This window comes from Crotalus tigris, unplaced genomic scaffold (genome assembly GCF_016545835.1).
Source record: "Crotalus tigris isolate CLP2741 ecotype Arizona unplaced genomic scaffold, ASM1654583v1 scf7180000024282.1769268, whole genome shotgun sequence".
Lineage (NCBI taxonomy): Eukaryota > Metazoa > Chordata > Lepidosauria > Squamata > Viperidae > Crotalus > Crotalus tigris.
The window spans coordinates 1229237-1250752 of NW_024100454.1; the positions used below are offsets into that span (position 1 = coordinate 1229237).

A 21516-nucleotide genomic window follows, 5' to 3' on the forward strand; every position below is an offset into this window, starting at 1 on the left:
TACTGCTTGGAGTTTCTGGTGGAGGTTAAAAACCTCAGAAATTGGATAAGGTGCACAAGTGTCAGGCAATAGATACAGGTGATAGCCATACAAGTTCTGGAATGGTAATACACAAATAATTAACTGAGCTTTTGTAGGTGAGCTTAGCTATATGCAAAAAGATCATTCCAATTGTTTTGCTAATCATTCAGAAAGCAAAACATTATAGGGCTAAGGTATCATTCTTTCAATTTTCTCATCACATGGGGGGGTGATAGGGAGAAGAAAAAGGAAGCTTAACAACTTTTGAAGTAGACTGTGAATTGAAAATATCTGTCAGAAATCAGATAATACAGCATGCCTTCGTGCCACAAATATAGTGAATAAACAGCTCTGGGGGCAAAGAAAGGTCATGACAAGGAACGAAACACACCATTTTTGAAATCAGGTCTAACTTGGAAAAAAAGACAGCAGTCAGTTTCTTGACATATGGTAGATTGGTAACAATGTCCAGGGAAACTGTATCTCAAGATCCCTGTGGAAAGGGAACAAAATCCAATATACCAACTAGAGGTCAGGCGTAACAGGTATAACAATAAGAAACATAACCCTTAGCATCTACTGGGAAACAAGGCCACCAAAAGTAATTGAACAGGAGATGAGTAGATTTAAATACCGTAGTCCAAATTGTCCACCTTGCTAGTTGTGGTGGTGGAACTGTAAAATGTCCTTCCTTAGAGACTAAGGGAGGGATGTTCAGTCAGACATATGCCAAAGAATCAGCACCCAAAACTGCCCATACATCACATTTTGCACCCCACCAAAAGCTTTTGAATGCCCTTCAAGGCTATTATATATAATATTTAATATATGATGTGATATAATATTTTTGCAGGATCCAATCTGGGTTGGTCACCAGGACCAGAGGTTTTGTCTTCCAAGCTTTCAGGCTCATACTGGAGCCCCATCTTCAGGGAACTTCTTTCTAACGAGATTGAATCCTGCAATATTATCCTGGGACATGTATATTCGCCTTCATTCATAGAGATATTATCTATTGTATTATAAATGTAATATATAGTACAGTACAGTACAACATAACATAATTATAGCATATTCCTTTCCATGGCCTCTAAGCGAATCTCTAGACCTGACTTCCCCAGAAAGGAGCAGGTCATCTAAACACAGAGTCAGCACGTGGCCATCTGAGAAGCAATAAAGGCCAAAAATAAAAATACTCTGATGTCTTTACCATCATGAGGTAGCCTTGGGAGAAGCTCTAGACCAGTGGTTCTCAGCCTGTGGGTCGGGACCCCATTTGGGGTCGAACGACCATTTCACGGGGGTCGCCAAACAACGCAGTCCACCATTTTTTCCCCCTTTTCCTTAGCTGTGCTACTCCCTTTTATTCTATTGGCTTTTGAAAGGTAATAGAATAGACTCTCTTGAATAGAGTCTAATTCTATTGGCTTTCAGAAGCCAATAGGAATTGTCCAGGCTGTCTCTGCCCTGCTGAGCCTGCCAAAAGTCCCATTCTGCAAACGGTGTTGCACCAGTTGAGTAGTCCTCGACTTACGACCGGTTGAGTAGTCCTCGACTTACGACCGGTTGGGCGTCGCGGCATTAAAAAGGTTGAGAACCACTGCTCTAGACCACAGGTGTCAAACTCAATTGTGTCACGTGATTATCGCAATGTTTTTTGCCTTTGCGGAGCTGGGGTGGGCGTGGCCTGCACATGACGCATCCGGCCCATGGGCTGCCAGTTTGACACTCCTGCTCTAGACTCTGGTCAGATTCACTTCAAGTGCTCTAGGCATCCCTTACTATACTTCATTTTACTAAGCTCCTTTGAAAGCCAAGGGGAGAGGCATGATAAAATCCAAAGCCCCTGACACACTGTCATGCAAAGCAGTGACTGAGACTTTGACCAGGCCATGCACCAAACCTTTAGGAACAGCCCCAAGTTTTCTCTACAAATCTCCCTGACTCTATCAGGTGTTTGGGATGGACAGATTTAATACTGTAGGTTCCATCTCCTGGATATAGGGAGCACTTGAAAACATTCTTATGATGATGAGAAAGTCATCTGACCATGAAAGGAAGCGATAGAAATTTCCACCCCTTTCATTTAAGCACGATGTAGCACTTGATTAACAACACAGTAACCAGCATTTCTACCTGCCATTTCTTCACCACTAAACAAACATGTAAAGATGGTTCCACTGATGAAGCAGCCAAAGTTAGCTAGTGACCTTCTTTGGCTGTTTTGAATCTAGAATTATGTGTTGATACTATACATGCAATGTTATACTGGTTCTAAAATATTCTGACCGAAAATGGTAGCAGACGTATTGGTGACTTATTAAACTGATCCATCCCATTTAAAATTTTATTTTCAGTTTTGAAACTAAAGAGCACAGGCATATCAATATATAATACTTCTGGTAATTTAAGAAAGAAAAAAACAAGAGAGGGTATTATGTAAGATTTTTCGTTTATGAATTTTGGTCAATCTGACCTATTTCAGATTGTACTGAGTGACCATTGGCCAATAATGCTCTTAGAAGATTTCAGAGATCCAAACTGAGTCCAAAATGGCAATATTAATGGCAGCATCAATTGGCAATATTCATTGCCAAAATATTTCTGTGATTCTATTATGAAATTTTTGTTGCACCTCCTGAAGAATATTGTTCTTACATTCTATGGTGGCACTGATTATATCAATGGTTTCTCAGTAAAGAAATCATGTCTCTTCCTAATCACAAATACGCAAAGTATTCATTAAATTATAATCTGAATAATTAATAACTCTTTGCCTTGGCTGATTTAGCTGAATTAAAAAAGAGATTAAGGAGGGGGGACAAATTTTCAGCACTATTATAACTTTTGTAATATGAAAAACGCAAGCAGAAGGACATTGTCAAACGCAACAAGAAATATACAAGAGTTTTAAAATAAGGAAATAGCTAAAAAATTATGTTCATTATTATTAAATTATTAAATGTTCATTTAATATACATTTGAGATGGAAGAGATTTTTTTTTCTAAAGCAATCAATATTTATGTCAATTTGTAAAAGGCATAACAATACAACATTTCATTTCATCTGATGAAAAAGATATAATTGTAAAATTTTAAGAGTACTTTTTTTACTGCAAGGATGTTCCTTTACATTATATAATGCAGGGGTCCCCAACCTATGTCCATAGCCCAGTACCAGGCTGCAGTCTGTTGGCCACCGGGCCATGGAAATAGTGAGCCCTAACTTGTGGTAGCACCATGTGGTAGTGCAATGTTTGTGCATGTGCGGGTACATTAGCACCACCAGCAGCATCACACAGGCCTAGAAGCCTGTTTGCACATACATGCGGGCACCAACAGCCCATTTGCACGGGCTCCACAGCCTGTTTGTGCATGCGGGCGGGCGCCAACACGCCAGCATGGGTGTACGCAGTTTGCTTCCGCATGTGCACAGGCACTAGCACCACTGCCATGCGCCTACCCATTTGCATGTGCACGGGCCAAGCATGCACTCATTTCCCTACTCTTCCCTTTCCCTCCGGGCCACCAAGCTAGAAAGGTTGGAAAACTCTGATATAATCTATTCCAGTGAGGTCAATGCAAATAAAAGGACAAACATTCTCAGAGCAATCATTATTTGTGAAATTTAAGTACTAATGAAATATTCTGAAATTGTATTTCCCATTACTGATACACCTTTCCCATAATTCCACCACAAAATTTATATGGATGTGTCAATTAAATCACCAGAAGCTGAGTTCAAGGAAATTGAAAGAATGAAAGAATCTAACTTCCCTCTTCTATCAGAGAGAAAGAGAAGGCAAGATACATTTAAAAGAAACATGAAACCATGCAACCATTACTTTTTCAAATAAATATTGTAGACTTCCCCAAAAGTCACAACCTTACCCCTTCTGAAAGCTATGTCACCATAAAGAAATCAACCTAACCCAAAGTTACTGATCTGCCAGTCTCAAAGAAATCCACAGAAGTAGCACAGAAGTAAAGCCAGTTTCTCTCCAAGAAACAATGGTAACATTTTCAACACTGCAGTCTGAAAAAGAAAATTTCCCAGAACCATTACTGATGCTTCAGTATCTACTTATTTGCAAAAATAACTAGTAATTAAGAGTAAAATTCAAGAGATCATGAAGTTTTATTCAAACTATAAAGCCTCTAGGTAGTTCAGCTTAAATTGCTTAAATCAATTTAAAAAATAATGTAAATTTAGAACTTTAACTTTTAAAGATAATCATGAAAATATGACTATCCTAAAAAATATAGATAAATGCCATCTACAATCAGATTCAACTTTTCTTCATGTGTAGGAACAAACCCCAACTTTATCAATTGGATATGCATAAAAATAAGCTCAGCATAAATTATATTTCATTTTCATACATGTTGCAGATCACGTTTCATTCAATTAAATACAACTGACTCATTTTGCACAATCGAAACTACTTTTAATCTCTAGTAAACTGGGAAGTAGAGAAGTAAAATAATCTATAAACCATTGTTTACAAACACATTTAAGTGGGGTCGATAGTACATTACAGCAAAATCAGACAAATATGACAGAACTCACCAAATAATGTTACTAAGTCTCAAAATTAAATATAGAGTTGACATTTACATAATTTTCTAAATTATTTTGAAACTTTATTTAAGAGTACCCTAGTTTGTAATCTGAACTCCCCACCCTCTCTTTATGTCTTACAATTTACATGCACAAGGTATTTTCATGTAAAATTTCTATTATAAAATTGCCTCATCTGTAGGAATGATACACAATGTCAGACTTCGGGAGAAGAAATGGTGAAAGTAAAAGCAGGTCCACTAGGTACAAGTAGATGACTCTTTGTAATTCCTCTCCAGAGAAAGAAAGGACTTGAGATTACCTACAGATGTTCCAGACAGTTGTTCCTCATAAAAAGACCGTAAGACAAAGATCTCCAGAGGGCTAGAGCTCTGGGAGATAAGGGAAAACCATCTTCTCTTTTTCAAAGGACACTGGGTTCACATATTTCCTTTTCTAATCACTTTCAGGAATTGCTTATTAACTGCTTTTCCGCTATTAGGAACTTTTGGATCGACAGGTTTTACAGCACCAGGTGAATTTCCTTCAAGTCTTAGTGAGATAAACATAAAAACAAGTTTAAGATCTTCAAAAACATATCTGAAATGCAGCTAAAGGGTGATTAGGACTTTGATTTTGGAAAGTTACAAACACATGAATTTGAAATAAGATTTTGGAGTTAATTATAAGAATCCTTCCCAAGGGAAAATGCTGTCATTTTGAATTCTTTAAAAAAAATTGATATGATGGAACTTTGGAGGTTGGACACTAGAGGGAACTAGAAGGAACTAAAGAATATAATTAAAGGAGAACATTTAAATTTGACTTGCAAATACAATATTTTAACATTGGAAATATTGAAGGATATTTTTGAACAATGATTCTAGAAGTTAATTTTAAGAGTGTCTGTCTCTATAGATCAGGGGTGTCAAACTGCCGGCCCGTGGGCCGGATGCATTACGAGGAAACTGTGCCCACCCATTGCTGGCAATGGGGAAAAAGCTATACGTTGCACGACGTCACATGATGTCGCGAGTTTGACATGTCTGCTATAAATAGACTGTTTAAATATGTGATGGAAAAGGACCACGTTTTATTGGACAAAGCTGAGACTGATATGAAAGTAGATTTAAAAAATGACAGGCTATAAGAATGATATGGAAAAGATGCCACGTTGGATATATGACTGAAAACAGAGGATGTCATAATAGTTAAAAGGATGTAGAAATACAAATCAAAAGAGCGTCCTGGATAACTTTCCAATATCAGATTTATAAAACTGACTTGTTAAAAGCTTTGAAGAATCTTACGAAATGGGATAAAGAATGAAAAGAAAAATCAAGTTCTAGGACATTAATGGATTAAAATCAGTGTTGTTAAAAGTAAGGAATATAAAGTTGGTTTATTTGATCAAGGTTAAAATAGATATGTTGTTGTCTCTGGTAATTAATGGACTTTTGCTAATCAGGACCGAACGACGAGGCTTTAAGGATCTGTTTATAGAGAAGAAGTAGAATATGGGAAGAAGAGATATTTTGTTGTAATTTTAAAAAAGTGACAAGTTACTAAAATTGTTTATACTTGTTATGCTGAAGAGAAAAATGATTTCTTTTTATATATTTTCTTTTTCTTTATTATGATTGTATTTCTTATTTTCTTTCTACTCTTATTTTTTTCTTTTCTGCATTTTCTATTTTTTTTATTCTTGTATTTTTGGTTTTTATTAGTTTTTCTTTTTAATTGTAGTTTTTAGTAAAAATATTATATATAAAAAGGATATTTTCTGATATCCAGAAATAATATCATCTTTGGCTGTAACATTCATTTCCTTTTCTTTCCTTAATGCAAAAAAAAAAAAAAAATCAAGAAAAGATGAAATTTAGTTTATTTGGTTATTAGAGTTGAGAGCTGTCAGTCTGGAATTATCTTTATTCCAATATATTATTTATATCAGAATGTTCCAGAGTTAACATATGGAATAGAATAATTATTCAATAGCATAGGTCAGTGATGGCGAACCTTTTATAGACTGAGTGCCCAGACTGCAACCCAAAACCCAATTATGCATCGTTGAGTGCCGGGTGGGTGTGGCCCATTGGGTGGGCGTGGCTGTGGTGGTAATGGCAGACTGGGTGGGACTAAAAAGTTCAATCAATCAGTTCCAACTTTGCAAGATCTTTTTTTTCCCTGCGAGAAGTTAAAATTGACTGATTGAACCTTTTTTTTTTTTTTTTTTGCACATAGCGGCGGAGGCCTAAAGTGAAAAGGTTTTATAAAACCCAGCTGAAGGCCTAGTATTGGGGCAACGATGCGTGTGCCCACAGAGAGGGCTCTGAGTGCCACCTCTGGCACCCGTGCCATAGGTTCGCCACCACTGGCATAGGTAACTTAAACCAGAACTATTATGAGATTTAGGAGTCATTAGTGATATTTAGGCATCTCTACTTAAGTTGGATCTGAATGCTCCTATCTAGTCATGGAAAGCAAATATTTTGATAATGAATGAGTTTTGTCATTATCACAATTCATTTTGGAGACATTTTTCAGATTATTCCCATGTGGGTAAATGGGAAACTTGATGCCACTGAAAATGTTGTCCTATGAAGATTTTTACACATGATTTAACAAGTAGCTATAACCACTGCTGATAAACATTTCCTGAAAAATATGGTTAACAAATTCCAATATCCTTCACTGAAATATTTTTATATGCACTTCCAAGGGAAATAACACTTATTAGAATAACACTTATTAGAAATGCTCCTAAGTTTTAGGTGATCTTAAACGTATGAATTATGGCAAGTTTTTTCAAGAATTTTCAATTCTACATGTAAATAGATAAATACAAACAATTATGAATAGAGTATTACATCTTAGCTAACTACTTATAGAATTGGGCATTTCTACTCATAAGTAAGCTCCCAAGAATTTTAACATCTCCATCTATAAATAAAATTATAAATAAATTAAAGAACTCTTTATTGTTAGGGTATATAGCCATCCCAAAAGTAAAATTGCCAAGTAAATGGGCTCAATTATTGTCAATGTTTCCTACTTTCATAATATAATCGTGAAAAGGAATGTCATTTGATAGTACAGGGGAAAAAAGACAAAAAAATAGCAATTATGGGAACAAATTTATTTCTGGATCTATCTCCCTTTTTGCATCCCAATGAACATTTATTAAAAAAATAATTGCCACTGAGATTAAGCAGATTTGATTCCCATGCACATGTGCATAGGCATGCAGCCTCAGTTGATGTTTCTGGCGCTCTGTCTCCAAAGAAATTAGAATTCCTCCTAAACAACAAAAAGAAGTCAGATACTGCTATTCCTGAATTATTTATTTTCATGGTATTCTGAATCTAAAATCACTTTTTCAAAACGGGACTATTTCTGCAGGACAGCTCACTCATCTTTTATCAAAATAAAAAATTCAGAATAGGTCAAAACCCATCCGAGAATGGATTCTACGGATTAGGCAAGTTGCAATTTCTTCTTTTTGTGTGTGTGTGTGTGTGTGTGTGTGTGTGTGTGTGTGTAATTTCTTCTTTTTAAGTGTGTGTGTGTGTGTGTGTGTGTGTGTGTGTGTGTGTGTATCTGTCAATCCCTTTGTCTGTTATATTGAGCAGCCTGTATCCAAGATCCGAGGGAACTCTTGGGCTAAACAGGAAGCAGCTAGAGTTGGGGCTTGACCAGGTTGTCAATCTTTGCATTCAAAGGGGTTATGATCGGGGTCATTCTTGATAGCGAGAACTGTATTAGTGTCAACCATTCGAAGCGCAACCTGGCAACCTTTTTGCAGTCCTAACTTTCAAAACTGGAGCCAGGGAACCAGGGGAAGCAATCGTCTTGGGCCAAAGCGACGGGAATGTTTCCTATCTAAGGGGTGGACCGGCCCTACAAGTCCCTTTGTCTGCAAGGGTCCTTCCCCCACCCCGTTTCCAAGAAGGCCCCCTCGGCTGAAGGAAGAAAGTAGGGTGGGAAGCCTACCAGAGGAGACCTGCCTGCCCACCCCCGGAGCCCCTTCCTTTGTTTGTGTATCTTTCTTCGCCTTTGCCCGCCTCACGAAAGCGCAGAGGAAGAAACCGAGAGCTCCGGCGAGGCCTGCTGGGGCTGCCCAAGGCCGGCAGACACTTCACTTTCTGCAACTGCAGGCCCCGGACAAACCGGGTGCCAAGCAGGGAGATCCCGGAGTCCTTAGCGAACCCGCTTCCCGCATTCGGGCCCAACGCGGGTGACCCCGCCCGCCACCAGGGCCCCACCGGCGGGCACAGGGGCGCCCGCCCTTCAAACCCCGGGCCCGCCTCGCGCTCCGGCTCCCATGCTCGGGGCTCCTTACCGGCGGCCCAAAACGGCGGAGAGAAGGGCGACGGCGGCGGGTGGCGACGGCGGCGACACAACCGGCGACAGGAGGAGGTGATGAGGGGCTCAGAGCCCCCAGGCCTCCAGCAGGGCTGCAGCCCCGGGCACCATGATGGCGGCGGCGGCGGCAACTGCAGAAGCGGTGGCTTCTTCCTGCAAGCTGCGGCGGCTGGCGGGCACCAGGCCGGTCGGGAAAGCGCAGCCGCCGCAGCCTCCTCCTGGCGGTGACAGCGACGGGCCGAGCCAGAGAGCAGCGCCGCCGCCGCCGCTGCCGCCGCGGTGCAGCTTGGGAAAGAGCCGCAGCATCCGAACCCGCCACCAGGCTCGACCCGCGCGCGCCCTCTTCGGAAGGGAAGGAGCCGCTCAGCGGCGAGAGGGGACGCGGGGAACCCTCCCGGAGGCCGTCGCTGTAACTTCGGGGGAGGGTGGTGGTGGTGGTGGTCCCGTTCCTTCTTCTCCGGCCCCGGCGCTGGCTTCGGTGGCTGGGGCACGGCTGAAATTCCCGGCCGGGAAGGAAAATGAAAGAGCAGAGAGCAGGTGGGTTCGTCAAGGATGCCTTCCGGAAAGGTATAAAGAAGCCGCCCTGGGTATTCCCACAGAGCAGCGGTTCTCCACGTGGAGTCTGGGCACCCCCCCGAGAGCTTTCAGAGGGTCCGCCAATAAATCTAATAAATAAACATTGTCAAAGTTCTCCCTTTTAATCCCTAATCCAGTAAATAGCGATAGGTACCATCCACGTACAATCAAAGTTTTTTGGGATCCTCCATCATTTTTAAGAATATAAAGGGATCCCGAGACCAAAAAATTTTAGAACCGCCGCAGTAGAGAAGTATCCGCGGCGCCTTTAAAACACAACGGTCTGGTTTTGAGTATTGCGAAGGCAACACCCGCATTTAGTAGGTTGGGGAAACAGAAAATTTGGTTGTGTGAACTTTGATTGAGCAGCATAAATATGTAGGGCAGGCACTCCAATCTAGGTTTCTTTCAGAAAAATATTTATTTTGTAATTAACCTTCCTAACTGATTGGATTTTAAGGAGTCTCCCAACTTGTGACCCTCTCGCATTTTAAATAGCTTTACAGATTTCTGCACATCCAATCCGTTAAGGGAGGAGAAAGTCAACTGTACTATATATTTTTGATAGTGCTAGAATCCATTTATCTAGGTAGACCTCTCATATATATTTTGAAATGAATGGGAGAGGCAGAGTATTAAGTAATTTGGATCCCAACATTAAAAAAAATCTAATAGTTTATAACAGTGCTTTTTTTCTAAAAAAAAAAAAAAAAAAAAAAGGTGCCGGAATTCACACACGTCATACAACCCACCTTGCCTACCCTACAAGGTTCCATCCCAAAAAGGTGCCGGAACTCCGTTCTGGGTGTTCTATGAGAAAAAAAGCCTTGGTTTATAAAACAGGAAAAAAACAAATTTGTATCCTGAAATAAAGAGATGCAGAAGACTATATATGTATAAATGTTTTTACAGAAGGAAAGCATTGTTAAAGATGACTTGAAAGCAGTAAGAGGGAGCTGGGATTTGGGGAGGAGGAAAAATCCACCACAGCTGCAGAGTTTTCTCTGAAAATGCTCTGTTCTTAATGCCATCATTTTTTTCTTGGTGTCCTGGCCAGACAGCAAGGCCTCAAATAGTACTCTTGTTCTTAGGGATGCAAGCAGTCTTTCAGATACTAAGTGCAGCCCATTAAAGGTTTAAACTGGCACTTTAATTTGCTGGCAATTAATTGGGATATCAGTGTAGCATGTGCTGACTGCTTTGCTCTTACAGTATTGATCATTTAGTGGCTATGTTTTTAACCACTTGCAATTTCTAAATCATTTTTAAAGATACATGTTCAAAGATAAGAAGTGCAGGCATGTATTCTTTAATAACAAGAACAATTGTCTTCGTTCTATCTATTCCTCATAAATTATTCCTTCCTGGCCCTTCATCCTTATCCTCTGGACATGCTTGTCGACAATCTTCCTAAAATGCACATATCCAAAAAGGGATGCAATTTTATCTGAATAAAAATATCCACAGCAGGGATAATATGCCCCAGCCACTTTATATTGCCACTGTGACAACATCAAATCTGCCTTTATTTAGTGATCTATCATCACACCAATGAATAGATAACATTATGAATTGCTAGTGTGGAAATCTTCAGGGATAGTGTGACTCTGAAAAACCAAAGAAATTACATTAACATTTGTCAATATCGGTTTAAAGCAGTGGTTCTCAACCTTTCTAATGCTGCGACCCCATAATACAGTTTCCCCATATTGTGGTGACCCCCAACCACTTATACATCACCGGGTGCCAGGGCCGTGGCCAAAGAAAAGGGGGGGAAAATGGCGGACAGCCTTGTTTGGCGACCCCCGTGAAATGGTAGTTCGACCCCAAATGGAGGCCTGACCCACAGGTTGAGAACCACTGGTTTAAAGTTACCACAGTTATTCATTAATGACATTTATAGACATCCAACTCCAATAATGTAATTCTGGGCAGTGTACAAAAAAGACCCCATTTACAACAAATGGAAGAAAAGGCAGACTTGAATTTTTTTATATGAATTAATCGAAAATAATTAGATTATTGCTTATTGCTTATTGGTTCTTATTGCTTGCTCACTAAACCTGCCTTACTTCCTTTATAGGTACCTTACCACCACATCTTATTTTCCCTTCCCTCATATACTTATATGACAAGTATAGTCAAAATTATATTATGATCATTGACCAACTGTAGTGGGATATAACCATTAAAAAGAAGCATAACGGATTTAATATACCAAGAGTAGAAACAAAAATCTAAAAAAATTATAAAAAGCTAGAAGATAAAAATTATAAGTTAAAAACTAAAAGTATATATAAAAAGCGAGAATCTGCAAAGAATTGTGGGAGCTTTAGAAGAGTGTAGGAGAGCATAAAAAGTTAGCATGTGGAAGACTATATCAAGTTATAAAGTGTTCTAATATGGCAAAGTAGCACCCATTAGTTTTAATTTATAAAGTTGAGTTCAGGTCATCATCCAATGAATCTTGAGCACTCTGCATAGAACATCTTAATATTGTATGTTGGATTGGTGTGTGAAAACAACAGGCTTATGTAAAATTCTCCTGTGCACCCTGGGTATTTATATATAATGATAAGATGAAACAGGACTACAAATATCTCTGTAATATAGGCACTGGAGAAACAAGTCCTGTTGGTTCTATGGTGTATATCCAGACTCAGAGCATTATGTTTCCAAATTAGATATCTTCTTCTAAACAAGACAATTAAAATACTTGAAAGTATTCTTGAGTATCTGCTTCCAGAAAGTACTTCATGAAAATGATCCAAACCAACCTCCAAGATCAGCCAGTAGACTCATTTGAAAGATCAAACTTGACAATACAATCGCAAATCTAGGAAATGTGGTGAATGAAAAAGTTCAGGAACCAGTGCTGGGGACTGCAGGAACAACATTAGCCAGAAAAATATGACTTCTAAATTATGAACAATAGGTGTCAGGGAAAAGGTTATTTTTAAAGCAGGGTGAGATGGGCAAGCAAATTATATGGCAGGGATAAGCAATAGATTTAGTAGCATTGGTCAGTTCTCATATATCTTTTTGATACTGAATTATCAACAAAAAGGTCCCTTCCACCTTTAGATTATGATAGTGAAATTTAAAACTTGGGAAGGAGTTGGAGGCTAAGAGTGGATCTTTGCGGAAAAGGACTGGAAGTTTACCTCTTAAGAAAAAGAAAAGACTCCCCCCATGTAAAGACAGATTCTTGGTGACTAGAGAAACTCATCCTTGTATTTGCATGACAACCATGCAGAAACTGATTTGCTATGGCCTTTGGTGGTGTTTTTTTTTAAATTTTCCAGTAGATTTCTGAAGCTCTAAGCTTGTTCACTTTTTTTTCTAACAAGCTAACAAATACAATATTGGCCTTTGGAAGGCGAGAAGGGCTGCTGTTGTAGGCCAGAACCAGGATTTAAGAGATAAAAACACAAGGCACAAATGAGCAAACAATGAAGTAATGGCTATAGGTTAATTTGTAAATGTTCAAGGTAAAAGAATCCAAACCTTTGCACAAGGCCTAGTAATAAATTTCTCTTTAGAATCTCAGCCAGCAGTCAGGTACTAACACCAGAAGAGTCCAGGACAAAGCTGAAATAGATAATTTTGATCCATCTAGTACAGTAGTAAGGATGACCTAAGCAACACCATTCCAGGAAAGATCTGGCAGCTTAAAACTCCAATGTGAGAAGCAACAAAAATTGATTAAGAATTAAAAGCTTGGCCAAAGCAATTCATCTTTAGGTTTTCTCAATACCGAAAATGATATGAGCAATAAGCAGCTGATAACCAGTGCAGGGTTTCAGTACAGTCTTCTTTGTCTCTTGCAAAATAAAAGCCTAGTTTTTGCGCTATTTGCAATTTCTGGATATTTTTCAAAAGTTGTCCTAAATAGAGCACGCTAAAATAGATGAGAATTACTACTAGATCCATCAGATTTGAGAAGGATTGCAACCAGCTCCATAGCCAAACTACCATAGCCACAGTAATTTCAGGACAGCTGAAGCTGAAGAAATACTCCCAGAACATTTACTTGCAGTTTCATCCCAGGTATTTGCTTTCTGGTCAGTGTACAAATTCTTCATTAGGATGATGAGGCAGCCTGGTGTGCCCAAGTTTTTAAAGAGCTATTCACATTTTGTTGTGCCTTAAATTATGAAAAACCTTGGTACAATCATAGATACGTTTTGGAGCTCCTATACAATTCCCGTGATTCATCTGATACTAACAATCTTATAATCTTGGATCCCACAAGATACCGGTAGTCCTCAACTTACAACACAATTGAGCCCAAAATTTCTGTTATTAAGTGAATTTTGCCCCATTTTATGACCTTTCTTGCCACAGTTGTTAAGTGAGTGACTGCTGTTCATAAGTTAGTAACCTGGTTAAGTGAATCTGGCTTCCCCATTGACATTGCTTATCAGAAGGATGCAAAAGATGCTAACATGACCTTGAGACACAGCAATGGTCATAAACATGAACCAGTTGCCAAGCATATAAATTTTGGTCACATGATCATGGGGATGCTGCAAAGAGTGTAACTGAGAAAAACGGTCATAAGCCACTTTTTTCAGTGCCTTTGTAACTTTGCACGGTCACTAAATGAACTTGTTAAGTCGAGGACTACTTGCATTTGACTCCTGTCAATTTAAAAAGCTATTTTTTAAAAAAAAAAAATCTAGAGAATTGAAATTGTTGTATTATGAAGATCTAGTTTCCAGCATATGGAATATATTAATCACAGCTAGGCTCACCCAAATACATACACCAACATAAATCACATTAAGTTCTAATGACGTGTGAATCTGGACTTTGTGTGGAGCCAGTGTCTTAGGAAAGAAAGGGAGATAAATAGCTATTGGGTACAGAAGAAAAGCTTCTGTAGATATTATTTGAGGTGACCTTCCTACAGGGGGAAGTGATAATAAGAATGTGTTTTAAATGACTTACAAAAATGGGAATGGTTTTCTCTAAAAATAACGGGCTTCATCTTTAGCCTCACCAGTTTAGCTTTCTGCAAAAGTGTGCATTGTTCAGAGTGCTTACACAAGCAAAAAGACAAACATATTTTCAATAATAATAAAGGATTGTTTTCCAGATGTGCTCATGTATCCTCTAAAAATCCTTTCACTTTACTCATAAAGACTGAATAAAGAGGGGAAAAAACCATAAAAAGTTTCAGAGATGAGGCCATGTAAATATGTTGGTGCCGATGCAAAAAGGGAACAAAGCCAGCTTTTCATAAGGTACCCTTCCCTTATGTCCTTGAACAGCAGAATGGTTCAATGTCATCTTTTCAGAAGATTCATATTCCTTGAGAGAATAATTGAAACAAAGCAATAAAGAATATGCAATTAATAGTTTGCTGAAATATAAGAGACTGCTCTTTTCTCATGAATTATGCTGTTCATTTTCAGTTTGTTTCACTTGTGACATGCCTTTAACAAGATACCTTAAAGTCAAACTGGGCATGAAAAAAAAATCCCCTATAATGTACTTTTTCTTTTAGAGTAGAGTTTGGTTAGTGTATTTAAGCAGGGAATGGGGAATAAGCCATTGTTAGGTGGTTAGAGCATCACATCTTGCTTTACTTTAAAGTTAAGATCAGAAATTCACATAGGATCAGATCAGGAAGCGACTGAACAGAATGATCACCGTGATGTCTAGTTTAGCCCTTGGCCTAAGAGAGGCCACTCTTTTTCCCAAGCCTACATCATCTCAACCTTTTCTCAAGATTTGTTTGGAAGCCTATAGTTAGTTAGATTGCAGGGAAATTATGGTTAAACCACTGGCGCAAATGTTAGCAAGACCCATAATCTTTATGTCTTGATTCTTCCACCAATTTCTCTTCCAGGGTTTAGCAGCACACTATTGCTGTCATCTTCTCTTCCAGGATATTGTACAATAAAATTGCTTTGCTTAATGAGCAGCAATAGTTAGTTGATATCACTGGGAATATAAGAATATAATTTACACTTACCTGCCCCAGAGGACTAAAATTCTCACTTTTCCCATAACTTTGACATAACCAACAGATGACTCATCACTGTCTGGAGCTGCACTTTCTTCTGACCATTTTTCTCCTGTATTTCCAGCAGCATCACAAGTATGTATAGGTAATCAACTTATGACCACAATTCAGCCCAAAATTTCTGTTGCTGAGACATTTGTTAAGTGAACTTTGCCCCATTTTACAACCTTTCTTGCCACAGTTGTTAAGTCAATCACTTCAGTTGTTAAGTTAGTGACAAGGTTGTTAAGCGAATCTGGCGTCTCAGTTGACTTTGTCAAAAGTTGACAAAAGGTGATCACATGACCCCAGGACACGACAATCCTCATAAATGTGAGTCAGTTGCCAAGTGTCTGAATTTTGATCATATGACCATGGGAATGCTGCAACAGTGCTATTGTAACTTTGAATGGTCACTAAATGAACTGTTGTAAGTCAAGGACACCTGTATAAAACATTCCCTATTGATGGCAAAGGCTTCTGTGGAAAACAAAAGCCCTATGAAATGTATATCAGCCGTCCAGCATGAGATCAATTTATCAATGTTTCGGAGGCAGTAAATGCTTGGGATATATACTGAAATCGATTGGACTCCCCAGAAATTTATGACAAAACAAACGTTAGCCTTCAAGATGTCACCAGAGACTTTTATTATTGTTGCGATAGGCTTACATGCTACCTCCTCCTGAAATGGGTTGCATACACACTGACAACTCTGTAAATTGTATTATAAGTTTCTACTGTTGCTATTATACTTGCAGAACATAACTCATTTAACTGGAGGGAGATGTTCTCATCTTGAATTTGCATGTTAGATTACAAACGTAGGTGTTTATGATCTAGAGTAGCGGTTCCCAACCTTTTCTATCCTCCACGCCCTTAGAACGCTTCTGATACATTCTTGCACCCCTTACAAATGTTCGAAATAACGGCAACGAATTATGCATATACACTATACTTTTGAAACTTCTAAACCCAAGTTTTCACACACCCTGGAATATCGTCTCACACCCCCGGTTGGGAACCCCTGATCTAGAGGAAATGTCATTATATTTATCAGGACTTACCTTTTCCCTTTTTTGTAATAATTTTATTAGGATTTGAGACTAATACAGAGTTAAAAGACTAAAACAAACTAAGAAAGATATAAAAAGTAAAGAGAAAAAGCGACGTGCAAAGAGATAAATAAAAAAGAAAGATATGTAAAAGATGATTCCCAGCCAGACAAATATAAACAACTTCAGTAACTTTCTGATACTTCAATAAAAAACTAAAGATTTCTTCTGAAGGGCAGACGCCAAACAAGCATGCACAACCTCTCTCACCCCAATGACTGTTCTTGTGTCCAAGAAGCATGCTGCTGGCTTGTTTCCAAGCATTCGCTTTTGGTTTGCACAACAGTCCCTACCTCCACAAAAGCATCTTGTAAATGGTTGTCATGGTGGGAGACCCATAGAAGTTATGTTTAGCTTTTGTATCTCCCTCAGAACTTCTCCAGTAAAATACCATTTAATCAATGACACAGTTGACACTAAATACACTGACCCTTATCATTCTACCCAGGGTTATTAAAAATTTAGCCATTAGATTATGTCTGCTTTACACGCTAGACCAGACCAGGCACATCAGAAATGGAGCACCTGCATGATTGGGCAAAGCAACAGCCTCTTCAAAGAGTGATTTTTATTTATCCTCTGATTAAAATAGAAAAAGAGGAAGAAGAACATTTCCTGCCTATTAATATCTAAAGAGAAGGTCCTACTAATCCCTCTGCAATGAACTCTGAACGGGTGCCGAAAACCAAGAGCATCCCCAAAGTGGTAATATCTAGATTACCTGGGTATTAATTTGACTTTGAATTCTTGTATATATATTCCTCAGTCAGTATCATCACTCTTTGTTGGCACTGAACTGGTAATGCAAAATTGAGTATAAAGAGTTCTTCACTGAAGTTATTGAGGCAAGCTGCATATATAAATAGAGCAGAAACATGATTTAACAGGAATAACACAATTCCATCTGCTCTTTTGTGTCAGCATCTATGTTTTATCTATTCTTTCTAAAGTGCTCTAATGCTTACACATACTGTTCACATTCCCAAATCCTTTTTTAAAAAGTAATAAGCACTGACCACACTACTGTATAAATAAAAAATTCTACTTTTCCAATCATGTAATTTCCATAAAACATGAACCAGAAAATAGTTATTGTGGCTTCTGGGTCAGCTCTGATTATTACATGTTCTTTGTTGAAAAGCTCTAAGTGGCTTCTTATTCAAGCACAGTAATATTAAAAAAAAAAAATCCAGACAACAGCATTTTATCTAAGTGCACAAGAATAAGTGGAATGTGCATCACAACGTTTTTGAATTAAAGCTTCAAAGTGAATCAAAAACTGCATTTATAATTCCCTGGAATTTCACACAGTATTTTACTGGATGGAAAAAGGAGCCATTCTGAAAAATACCATTCTAAAATCCTAAGATTTGGAGCTACTGTAGTTGCATTTCATGGATCTTTTTACCAAAGAGATACGAAATTTTCAGCCATGAATCGCTCCCAATACAACTCTTAACAAGCCCGATATTAAGAGCCACTTTTTTCCTTGCCAATTGCTGGGTCCGTTGGAAATAAAACCAACCCCAGCTACTGTTACAAGCCAGATTCTAAATCCCTATTATCAAGAGAAAACATGATGGATCTAGAAGAGGAAAAAAAACCCAACCCTAGATTTGTAGAAAATAAAATTCATTGGTGAAATGTGGATGAAACAACTTTGTGCAGAATTTGAGGTGGATTCCTGTAAATTTTTTGCATAAAAATCAAAATAGCTATGCCATTACTACCTACTTTCCTCTTTGGAACACAGTTGGTTGCATACTATGTGTTCCTCTTTGAGGACTTTGGCCTTTTGAATAAAAACAGCCTTAAAACTTTACTAGGAGATGGACTACAGAATATATTTTTGAATAGTAATTGATTTCCTTATTACTTAGTTTCAGGTTAAGAGATATAGTGTTATAGTTGTTACAGTCCTATCTGGATAGTCAATCACAGAAAGTTACATTGGATGAAATCTGATCTGTGACATGACCAAATTTTCTAGGTTCTGGTAATGCTAGCTTTTTTTTACACATTGACCTTTATTTTTTAAATAAAAAAGCCTTTACTGCACAGCTAAATTCAGTGTATTCACTAGAGGGTGCTGTGTAAACATTTTTGCCTAAGCAAATGTATATAAGGTGCAAATGTACAGCAGTTCACAAATATCAAATTCTGCTTCACTCAAAAATCCAAAATTATCTTCTTTAACATATCACAGTTTAATAGTTTTTTCACCCATATTTTATCTATTGTGTGGGATATGGAGAGAGTTGTGCAGTATTAAAAAATATTTGGATTTATCTGTCTTTCCAATGAAACTCTTATCTATCAAGGGACCATTCAGGGAAAACAAAGATATGCTTGCACACCATATAGACGACTACCTAGATCTGAATCATTACTACCATTATCCAGCAGATTTAAGTATTTTAAACTAACATTAACAAGTGTTTCTCTATGATATTCAGGGAGCTGTTTATCCAAAATGTTAATATTTTAATATCCAAAATATCAGGAAATACCAATTACTGATTTAATTATAATTATTATATTTATTAAATTTACATTCTGCCTAACACCCACCAACTGTAGGCAGTTCACAAATTGTTAAAACCAGGACTTGTTTTGTCATAGAACGCCCAGAATGGAGTTCCGGCACCTTTTTGGATGGAACCTTGTAGGGTAGGCAAGGCGGGTTGTATGACATGAGTTCCGGCACTTTTTTTTTTTTTTACCAAAAAAGCACTGGTTAAAACCATTCAAAATAATTAACAGTACAGGAAACTGTATGTTTGAAAATACTTTGTTTGGATTAAAATGGATCAATACAAAAGGCTATCTTTTCTCTCATTCTACCTTTATCCTTTTATCCCAAAGCTGCTCTGAAAATCCCCCCCCCATCTTTTGCAGAATTCGAGGTTAGTCTTTCCATAAGTGACAGGATGCTATTTATCACAAGCCTGAAAATCTACTTCTAATGTTTGGGTTGTGGTTTTTGGTTTTGCTTTTTTGCAAAATTTAATTTGGACTCAGTTATTAAGTACAGATATAGACATGCATTGTTCATTTTGCAAATGTCTGGTTTCCCCACTCTCTGCCCCTCACTTGCCCATCTTTTTTACTAGTCATATTAATGTATTTTATTTCCTTTTTTATCATTTTATTATTTTACTTGCCCCTTTGTTTACATTTCCTTTTTCTTGTGCTTTTTTATTCCTGTAAACTGCCTAGAGTAGCCCCTTGGTGAGATAGGCTGCAAATAAATGTAACAAGAATTCAAACAGACAGGCGCTCGCCGCATAACACCCCAGACTTGGGAAGAAAGAGCAGGAACAGCTATCACCTGGTTGTTGTGAAACTTTTGCACATGTTTTACTGACAAAATCCACAAAATTTGCCATAATCTTGACTTTGCATCTTAGGGTCCAGAAGCAATGATTTTATAGTTCTCCAGCATTTATTTCTGCTTGCGGACTCTGCTTTTCAATACGATATTTTTGACCCGTAGTTTAGATGGTCTGAGGGATTAGGAAGTAGCCAGTGTCTTTGGTAGGTGTGTATCAGATGTCTTTAAGAAGGTACTGGTGTGTTTCTTCTTAAAGAGGCTTTCCTTGGATCTAATTATCTTAGACAACTATCATCCTGATTCCAACCTTCCCTTTTTAGGAAAGGACGTTCAGAAGGCGATATAGCTTCAGATATACAGTACCTAGAGGTAATGGATTATCCAGATCCTTTTCAGTCAGGATTCAGGCCTGGGCACGGATCTGACATTGCCTTGGGCACTTGTCGCAACCTGGAGTGACAGAAGTGTTGATTCTCATTGATGTTTCATAGTTGATGATGACGGCGTCCTTTTAGATTAAGGGTTGGCTAAACAGAGGCTTGGCTCTGCAGCAGTTGTGCTCCTTTTCTGAGTAGGCAGTAATGCTTTCTTATGGTGCATTGCTCTGGGTGAAAGATGCCATGGAAGTCCTGACCCAGAGCACAGAGGCTGTGGAGGTCTGGATGAGACAAAACAAGCTGAACTGCAAGATGGCATTACTGCTTGTGCAAAGACTATCTAATTCTCTGTTGGTTCCTGTTATTACTTTGCACAGCGTGTCCTCCAAAAGAATTGATCCACAATTTGCACGTCTTCTTTGACAGCTACTGCTTAATGAATGCCATGGCCTGCTTGAGCTAGTACAACCGTTGCAGCCCTACCTGGAGCAAGAGCTAGTGACAGTAACTCATGCCCTTATCCCTACCAGAATAGACCAAATGCAGCACATTTTATATCGGGTTTCTTTTGAAGGTCATGAGAAACTGCAATTGATGGAAGATGAAGCTAAGATAAAGTGGAGGATGAGCGATTTCAATCATGTTATTCCTGCTCCGCGGGTAGCGCATTGCTTATCAAAAGATTTCCAGGAAATCACGAGAAGGCGGCATTCTTTCTCTTGCCAAATAAGCTCACCTCTGTGAGCTTTGCATAAGGTTTTCTACTGAGTTGGACCCGTAGCACATCCAGATATCACTTATTCATAAACTGTTGGGAAGCCTGCTTGCTCTAATCGTATCCTCAAATTGCATACTGTACTAGACGAAATCGGCTGGAGAGAAATCTCAGATAGTGGTAAAATCTTACAAGAACTTTCTACTGAGCTTCAGTAAGCAGAGATTTTAAACATTTTTAATCACTGCAAATTTCAATGAGAACCCTCTTCTTGAAATCTGTAGGAATATGAACCCTCACTGAACAGAAACAAATACTTGAAAATCTTCCTAAAGAAAAATACTAGATTTTGAAATGACAGAAAATGAGTAATTACAAATCAATAATATGCTTTTTATAAAGCATATTAACAAAAAAGTCAAATTAAAGAGAATCCAAA

The 21516-nt window shown here is 38.4% G+C and overlaps 1 protein-coding gene across 3 annotated transcripts in view; it reads right to left on the reverse strand.

Annotated features, from left to right (window-relative positions):
• The window catches only part of ZNF148 (zinc finger protein 148), a 46249-nt gene extending 37065 nt beyond the window's left edge, over window positions 1–9184 (reverse strand). The window contains exon 1 of one of the 3 annotated variants that reach the window (XM_039323811.1): window positions 8925–9184. The gene's annotated coding sequence lies outside the window, so the exon portion shown is untranslated. The remainder of the gene's footprint in view (window positions 1–8924) is intronic. The other 2 variants (XM_039323812.1, XM_039323810.1) reach the window with 2 other exon arrangements.
• Between the last annotated feature and the right edge of the window lie 12332 nt (window positions 9185–21516).